The following is an 8,883-nucleotide window of genomic DNA, read 5'->3' on the forward strand; positions in this document are numbered from 1 at the left end:
GTTCATGACCATCTTCAACGGGCTCGCCGAGTTGTTCATCCAACTCGCCGTGTCCTTGCAGACCGTTATCCATGCAGACGCTTTTTAAGCCGTGGCAAGGTTCCAGATTACAGATCCAAGCTTCTAGGGTATGTTTATCACGTAAAGTTGCAAACTTTACGTGTATGCATGGCTAAAAAGGCTCTTAATGGCAATTCTCTTCTCTTAATGGGGTTTCATGCACAAGGAGGATCTCAATCACCCCCAAACCCGTAACTTTATGACTCTAGGACTTAGGAAGGGTCCAGATCTGATCTAGCCCAAAGCTCCCCATATCAACTCAAAATCCATAAAACCCTAAAACTCATCCAAAGGAAAAGAGATCTAGAAGGAAAGGGAAGTAAAGATTGCAACTTGATACCTCCAGAAGATGTTAGCTGAGGTAAGTTCTGCTTCCCACACCTTCCTTGCTTCAACTCCTTTGCTCTTCAAGCTTTTCCCTCCTAGCCAACCTTCTTTCCAAGGCTTAAATCACACCAAGAAGAGTACCACACGAATTAGGGTTTCTCTGAGCTCTCAAAGACTGTAAAGAGGCCAAAGGAGGCTGAGGCTCCTTTAAATAGGGTGCAAAACCCCGGGATTTAGGGTTTCGTCTGCCAGTGAATACTCCATGAGGAAGTATGTTCGTTAAATTGGTTGATGCATCTACTTATTTACATTAGGGTGATAACGTGTTCAAATTATTTGACCGTTTCATCCAAAAAGTCAGTCCGTATGACGCTATTCAAATTGTCACAGGGAGTGCAACAATATTTTTTCCGGTAAGACTTATTTTCAAAGCCGCTAAAAGTTATATTTTTATTTTATAAAGCCCTCAAATTTATTTTCCAACGATAGGCAAGCTAATGGAAGAGAAATACACGCACATCTATTGAACCCGCTACCGAAGAAAATGAGAGTAAAAATTGCACCAGGTAGAAAATTAATATAAAAATAGTATACTTCGTATAATTATAATTTCTTTTAACTTACTTTCAATTTATTTTGTTATTAAATTAGCGTTGTGGTGGATGCAATATGGAGCTTTAACATTCATAATGTTTATGATCAAGGTGATAAGCCTTACTTCTTGTCGGTTGGGAGCGGAATTGGAGCATATTTGAATATGTAAGTAGCTCGTTTTTTGTGATTCTAAAAATAGATATTCAAAAGTATTATAATTTTAATGTTTTGTAATAACTATGATATTTTATTTATGTAGCTATATTCTAAGAAAAGAAACTGACTAGAGCAACAAAAGTTGAATGACCTTGTTTATATAAGTATAATCAGGCTTTAAGAAGGAGGTACAATATGTGTGATATAATTGAACTGGTTATGTTGGAGGACGAGGAAAATGCCATGGTCTTCAACGTTGAGGATTTGACATGCGGTGAGGTTGCGACTGCGGTTGGAGTGGTGAGGCACCTTATTCGACAAGAAGAATTAGGAATAAAGGGGTTTCCAAAAAGTCCGCATCAAGCTCCAGAGGAAGAGGTTTAATAGATCAGGATGATGAATAACTTATGTGAAGAAGATAATGATGTAGTGGCTTATAGAGATTTTGAGCTGTCATCCACTGGAGATGATGATGATGAGCCTATGTTTGAAGATCTACATGATCTTTTATTTGGGTTTTTGATGAGTGTGGACTTGCTTTAAAGTTTTAATTGCTACTTTTTTTATTTATGTTTAAAAACGTACTATTAGTTGATTACAATTGCTATAAAGATGTCTAAAACTAAAATGACTAAGTTATTTAGCTAGTTTAATGGTTTGTTTGCTTATTTATTGATTATAATAGCTATAATAGTTGCATAATAAATATATTTTAATTGTTCATACCTATCGCTAATTACAAAATAGTGGTTTCTATTAATCAGTATCACTATGTAGCTTATGTAGCTTATGCATAACTTGTTGCGATTTACAGCTATTTGGTATCGACAACTATGGTATGAACAATGCATGCGAGATTTGGTGCTCTTGGGAACTTCCTTATCGCAATGATTCCTGTTCGGTTGTTGAACTTGGCCACAAGTTTTGGCTATCTATGATCAACTAGTTGCTATTGGACATCCAATCATGAGATGAAGAAATCTTTGTTGGTTTCAATGTAGTCATCGATCTTTATCTGGGAGTTTCTGAACAATACAACAGGCTGTCAAACCATAACCATCATTCTATGACCTATTTTTCAAGTCGCGAACCACGATAAACTTGGAGATTACTGACTGTGTTGCTTTAAGACGGTAAAAGCATTTCATGCTTTTGGTGTGACAGAGAATATGCTCTTCAGAGATAATTAGCAACGGTCTCATCTGTCATAGAATTAATCTAGTAATTAAATTTAATGATAAATAACAAACAGATAGTGAACGACTGGTTCAATCTCAATATATTTTTGTTTTTTATTCCAATTTTTTTTGCTCAATTTAATAAAGCATACTTGTCTTAGATATTTTTACAATTTTACTGATGAGTTTGGGAGATTAAGCATGGAACATAGTTGAACAAAGCAATATTTGAGAGAAATAGTAATTGATACTTTTAATCGCAGGATGCAGCCATTGGTAAATTTGTAATAGATTAAAGCTTATGCCGACAGGACTGTTGGTTTAAACTTTGTTGCTAGGAAGCAATGGAGACAAAGTAAAAACAATAAATAACTAGAACAATGGCCGGCAGTAAATTCTCAGATTACAACGCGAATTTGGCTCATGTAGGAAACATATCGTAGTAATTTGTCTGAATATTTCGATATAAATATCAATGTCAGGAAGTTAGATCAGGTATCCCAGTTTCTTCATCTTTCTTGCTAAAGAAGGAACGGAAACTCGATAACACCATGGCCAAGAACGCTTCGTTGTTTGTGAAGATGGCAGTAGTACTCTCAATTTTCCTGATGCTCATTGTATTGTCAATTCACCCTAATCGGTAAGTCATTTAGTTTCCAACTTTTTAAGTGTTACCAAATTCAGAGCGTTTTCTTGTTTTAATTTGTATATTGACACATCGATGAATGTTTTGATTAATGGAATCGTGAACACGCAGATGGTGTCCAGAAGGCAAAATCAGCCCTTGTGTGCGGCCAAGTTGTCGGTGTTGAAGCTGGCGATGATTGCACCATCATTAGCAAAGAGTTTGGGATGAGTTTGGCATCGTTTTTGGCATTTAACCTCAACATCAATTGTGAATCGGTCTTTGTGGGTCAATGGGTTTGTATTGATGGAAGTGCCTAATTCATCAAGCTCGAATACTAGTTGCATAAATATCCGACCGAATAAATTTCTGGATAGACTTGCGTTTGCTCCAGTTTGATGTTATTGCTTAATTGGTGCTACTAAATAAGAAAAAAAAACGAATCGTTAGATCGATGATTCATATCTAGAAAGTTTGTGTTTTTCAAGATTTGTGTATATATGTGACTGTATAGCATATTGTTATGTTATACCGAATGTAGTCTCACCGTGCAATTCATTTTCTTTGAAAAAATCTATATTTTACTATTGTCTATTATAATGTTTGCTAACCAAAACGCTGAAACTTTGTTCATGCACATCAAGAAGATGAGTCTTATGTACATGTGTTGTATTACTTTAGTTAGCCCATTATGTGAGTATATTTAGTTTGTATAGGCCCATGTAACTCGTATTTATTCAGTTTTGGGATATCAATACATAGGTGAGAATCATTCACCATATCTTGGTATCAGAGATCTACTCTTTTATCTCCTAAAATTTCTCCTTGCTTTTCTCTTTCTTTTCTTCTTGCCTACTTCATCTTCTTTTCCGATTTGAACCCTAATCTTGCACCATGTCAGGCGACAAAACTTCTCCTTCTATCCATAAAGCATATGTTATAACCAATATCAAATCATATGTTCCCTTAGTTCTGGATCTTACCACCTGTAATATTTAGTTTGTATAGGCCCATGTGACTTGTATTTATTCAGTTTTGGGAAATTAATACAGCGAGGTGAGAATCATTCACATATCTTGGTATCAGAGACCTACTCTTTTATCTCCTAAAATTTCTCCTTGCTTTTCTCGTTCTTTTCTTCTTGCTTACTTCATCTTCTTTTCCGGTTTGAACCGTAATCTTGCACCATGTCAAACGACAAAACTTCTCCCTCTACCCGTAAAGCATATGTTATAACCAATATCAAATCATATGTTCCCTTAGTTCAGGATCTTACCACCTGTAATTATCCATGGAAGGACATGTTCACTGCATCGCATATGATGTTGTCGATCACATAAATAATACCTATGATGCTCCTAGCAAATCTCCCACCAATGAAGAATGGAACAACATCGACACCATGATCAAACTGTGGGTTTTTGGGTCTATTTTGTAGTCTCTTATCAACTTTGTTCACTCTCCCAATGTTTCTGCGAGGCAAATTTGGCTCAACATCAAAGCACTCTTCTATGAAAATATCGATGCCACAGCCCTCCAACTTGAAAGCGAACTAAGAAATATCTCAATGGGGGATTTATCGGTTCATGATTACTACATAAAAGTCAAAAAGATTGTTGATCTATTAGAAGGACTCGGCAAACAGGTGAAGGAAAAACATGTTGTCATGCTCAGGGTTGAAGAACAATGCCTTCGTACTACCCATATTCCCTCTCCATCTCATGATCATCACACACCAGCTCCGTCTCTGTTACATGTTGGAAACTAGTCATCAAACCACAATAGTGGTAGCTCCAACAATTACTGTTGGAATGAAAGACGGGGCCACAACACTAATTACAATAACTGTCGTCGCCAACAATAGTCTCCAAGCTCCACAGTCGCACCACCTCCAAGCAATCGGTATGGGTGGGTTTATTTTCCACCACCGATACATGCTTCAAATCCCACTTGGACATCTTATCCGCCGAATCAGCCAACTATATGGGTCATGCACACAATAATAATTGCAGGTTAGTTATTCCTAGGGACAACCCAATTCAGCTTCCAATGGAATCCTTGCCATTCGACCAATGCAATGCAGGCCCACCAAGAAGTCCACGGGCTTTTGTGCAAACCAACAGTTCTGATCAGCTCCCTTGGGCTTGGTTGGGCACTTAGGATCAGCCCACCTTATTCATTCACAAGCTCTGCAAGTCATGTTTTTGTCTACACCGGTTCCACCACTTGGTATCAACGACTTGGTCATCCCGACGATCAAGTCTTCAAATATTTATTTTCTAATAGTACTATTTCTAGTAGTTTACCAAAAAATAATGTAATTTTTCAAGCGTGTGAACTTGGCGAACACACTAGACTTCAGTTTTATCTTTCCAATTTTGTTTTTCTGCACCTTTTGAAATTCTTCATTCAGACTTGTGTACATCTCCTATTTCTAGTATTGGTGGTTTACAATATTATGTCTTATTTATTGATCTCTATACTAATTATCTTTGGGTTTATCCTCTTAAAGATAAACCATAAGTCTTTCAAAAAAATAACATCTTTCCAACATCATTAAAAACCAATTTAGAGGTACCATAAAACAATTTCAATGTGACAACGGGGGGAAAGTACAATAATTCTTTGTTTTATGACCATTTTCTACTAACGGCATTAGTTTTCATTTTTCATGCTCTCACACTTCTCAAAAAACAAAATTTCGAGCGTTAGATTCGTATCCTCAACAACATTATATGAATACTCATTTTTCACTTACACCTTCCACCCACTTTCTGGCATAAATCCCTACACATGGCCTCTCATCTCCTTAATATTCTTCCTTTTATGTCTATTTCTAATAACACTTCTCACTATCATCTCTTTCACTATCACCCAACCTACGACCATCTTCGTGTCTTTAGATGCTTATGCTTCTCACGTAATCACACTTCTCACAAACTTCATCCTCGTTCCTCTCTCTGCTTCTTTCTTGGCTATCCCACCCATCACCGTGGTTTTCGTTGCTATGATATATCCTCTTGGAAGATCATTATCTTTCGGCACGTCACCTTTGACGAGACCATCTTCCCATATGGTTTCGTTACCCCTACCGAACCACCCTCTTACGAATTCCTTTCTGAAAAGGATGCCGCCCTTATGCGTTAGCAAATTCTTCAACCCTCCCAACCAAACATCACCACGCCTCCTCATACTGACTTAGATACTCCTATTCAGGATGAGGCATATTCCCTCTCTCCTCTATACTCGCATCCAAAATCTCTTTCATACCTTCCTCCCCCATCTTCTCCATGTGCCCATCCCATGACCGCTCGCTTCAAACATGGAATTGTCAAACTTACCCACCGCCTTAATCTTCACAGCTCCTTTTTATCCTATGTCTCGGGGTCACATTTACAGGCTTTGAAAGATCCAAACTGGAAAAAATCCATGAATGAGGAATATAATGCTCTTATTTTAAATGGTACGTGATTACTTGTGCCTCGACCTCTAGATGATAATGATGTTCGATCTATGTGGATGTTTAAACAGAAGTTCAATGAAGACGGATATCTATCACGATATAAGGCATGTTTGGTGGCACACGGTCGCAGTCAGCAGCAAGGGATTGACTGTGACGATACTTTCAGTATGGTTGTTAAATCGGCTACCATTCTCACTTTTATTAGTCTCGCTATCTCTAGACACTGGCATATCCACCGGTTAGATGTGAAGAATGCATTTCTTTACGGATAACTCCACGAGACTATCTACATGTACCAGCCACTGGGTTGCAGGGACTGTCACACCCCCAAACCAGAATGGTGGAAAAATGAATAATAGTGACCAAAGCCATACAAATATCATAATTTTTAAGAAGTTTACATTGTATCCAAATAATGTTTGTTTCAATATGAATTACATCGTCACAAAAATAAATAGTGTGATGTCGTAGCGTCCTATCCTCAAAATCTTATGGTTACCTGCTTAACGATTCCCTGAGAATACAAGTAGACTTTGAAAAGGTGTCAACAATTAAGTTGGTGAGTTCATAAGAGTTTTGTATGAGAAAATTTGTAACTTTTTCCTTGTAAAATGATAGTGTATGCTTCCAGAAAATCCAATATTTTTTTAAAAATTAGTTGTAGTATTAAAACCCTAAGACCAAAAATGTAAAAGTATTGTTGTACTTGAAAATGGTATTATTATTATATTAAACCATTTGAACGTATGTTAGCCCCGTAAACCAAATGTATTGTTAATACCCCATGTGAGTTATTACAACCATGCTAAAACTAGTTGGCCTACTGCGACGTTCTTCATGCGTCAGAATGTTAGACAATTGTCACCCTAGACCTGTCGGTCTAACTTTAGCTAACAACTTAGCCGTGGGATTGTCAGTCTCATATAGATCTATACACAAGTGTCATGATCTCTTACCGAGATTCTAGTTGTAATTCAAGACTTTAGTGTGTACTCTGGTTTGTACGGTGAAGACTATGTCTCACAAAATTTAATTAACCGGTTTACGTGTAGTGTAATGAAAACCCTTTTTATATGTGGATGATTAAACAGAAGTTCAATGCAGACGGATATCTATCACGATATAAGGCATGTTTGGTGGCAAATGGTCGCAGTCAGCAGCAAGGGATTGAATGTGACGAGACTTTCAATATGGTTGTTATATCGGCTACCATTCTCACTTTTATTAGTCTCGCTATCTCTAGATGCTGCCATATCCACCAGTTAGATGTGAAGAATGCGTTTCTTTACGGATACCTCCACAAACAGTCTACATGTACCAGCCACTGGGTTTCAGGGACTGTCACACCCCCAAACCAGAATGGCAGAAACGTCTGAGGGTGGATGACTTCATGTACAATATCATAACAAAATGAATAATAGTGACCAAAGCCATACAAATATCATAATTTTTAAGAAGTTTACATTTTATCCAAATATTGTTTGTTTCAATACCAATTACATCGTGACAAAAGTAAATAGTGTGACGCCGTAGCGTCCCATCCTCAAAATCTTGTGGTTACTTGCTTAAACAATCCCTGAGAATACAAGTAGGTTTTGAAAAGGTGTCAACAATTAAGTTTGTGAGTTATAAGAGTTTTGTATGAGAAAATCTGTAACTTTTTCCTTGTAAAATGATAGTGTATGCTTCCAGAAAATCCATTATTTTTTTAAAAATGAGTTGTAGTCTTAAAACCCTAAGACCAAAAATGTATAAGTATTGGTGTACTTGAAAATGGAATTATTATTATATTAAACCATTTAAACGTATGTTAGCCCCGTAAACCAAATGCATTGTTGATACCCCATGTGAGCTATTACAACTGTAGCTAACAACTTAGGTGCTGGAATGTCAGTCTCATATAGAGCTATACACAAGTGTCATGATCTCTTACCGAGATTCTAGTTGTAATTCAAGACTTTAGTGTGTAATCTGGTATGTACGGTGAAGACTATGTCTCACAAAATTTTATTAACCGGTTTATGTATAGTGTAATGAAAACCCTTTTTATAAGTGGAGATATTTCCCTTCCATAGTGTAAAATAATTATACTTTCAAATAATTATTTGTATTGTATCCCAAAACGGTAAAAATAGTTTCAATGATCATAAACTATATATCTATTATAGTTTATTATAAGTGTCTTGTTGTGTCCATATATATTCATATATATAAGTTAGCATGTTTAGATGTTTTAAAAAAAATTAAATCATAATTTAGATCTAACACAAGTATAAGAACATTTACTATGACATAGTCATTTTTCTAGTTTTTGCGTTTCTTGCCGACACTAACCGGTGAATAGTGAAATATAACTTTATAAATTTTATTCTACCCTTTTGGAATAAGTAAGTCGAGTTAACTTTATGCGTACCAAAGAACATTTTTTTTTGTAAAACTAAATTATTGATATTTTTAACTAGTTTCAAGATATATGACCC

This window comes from Lactuca virosa, chromosome 4, assembly GCF_052849685.1.
Source record: "Lactuca virosa cultivar CGN04683 chromosome 4, Lactuca_virosa_CGN04683_v6, whole genome shotgun sequence".
Taxonomy (NCBI): domain Eukaryota; kingdom Viridiplantae; phylum Streptophyta; class Magnoliopsida; order Asterales; family Asteraceae; genus Lactuca; species Lactuca virosa.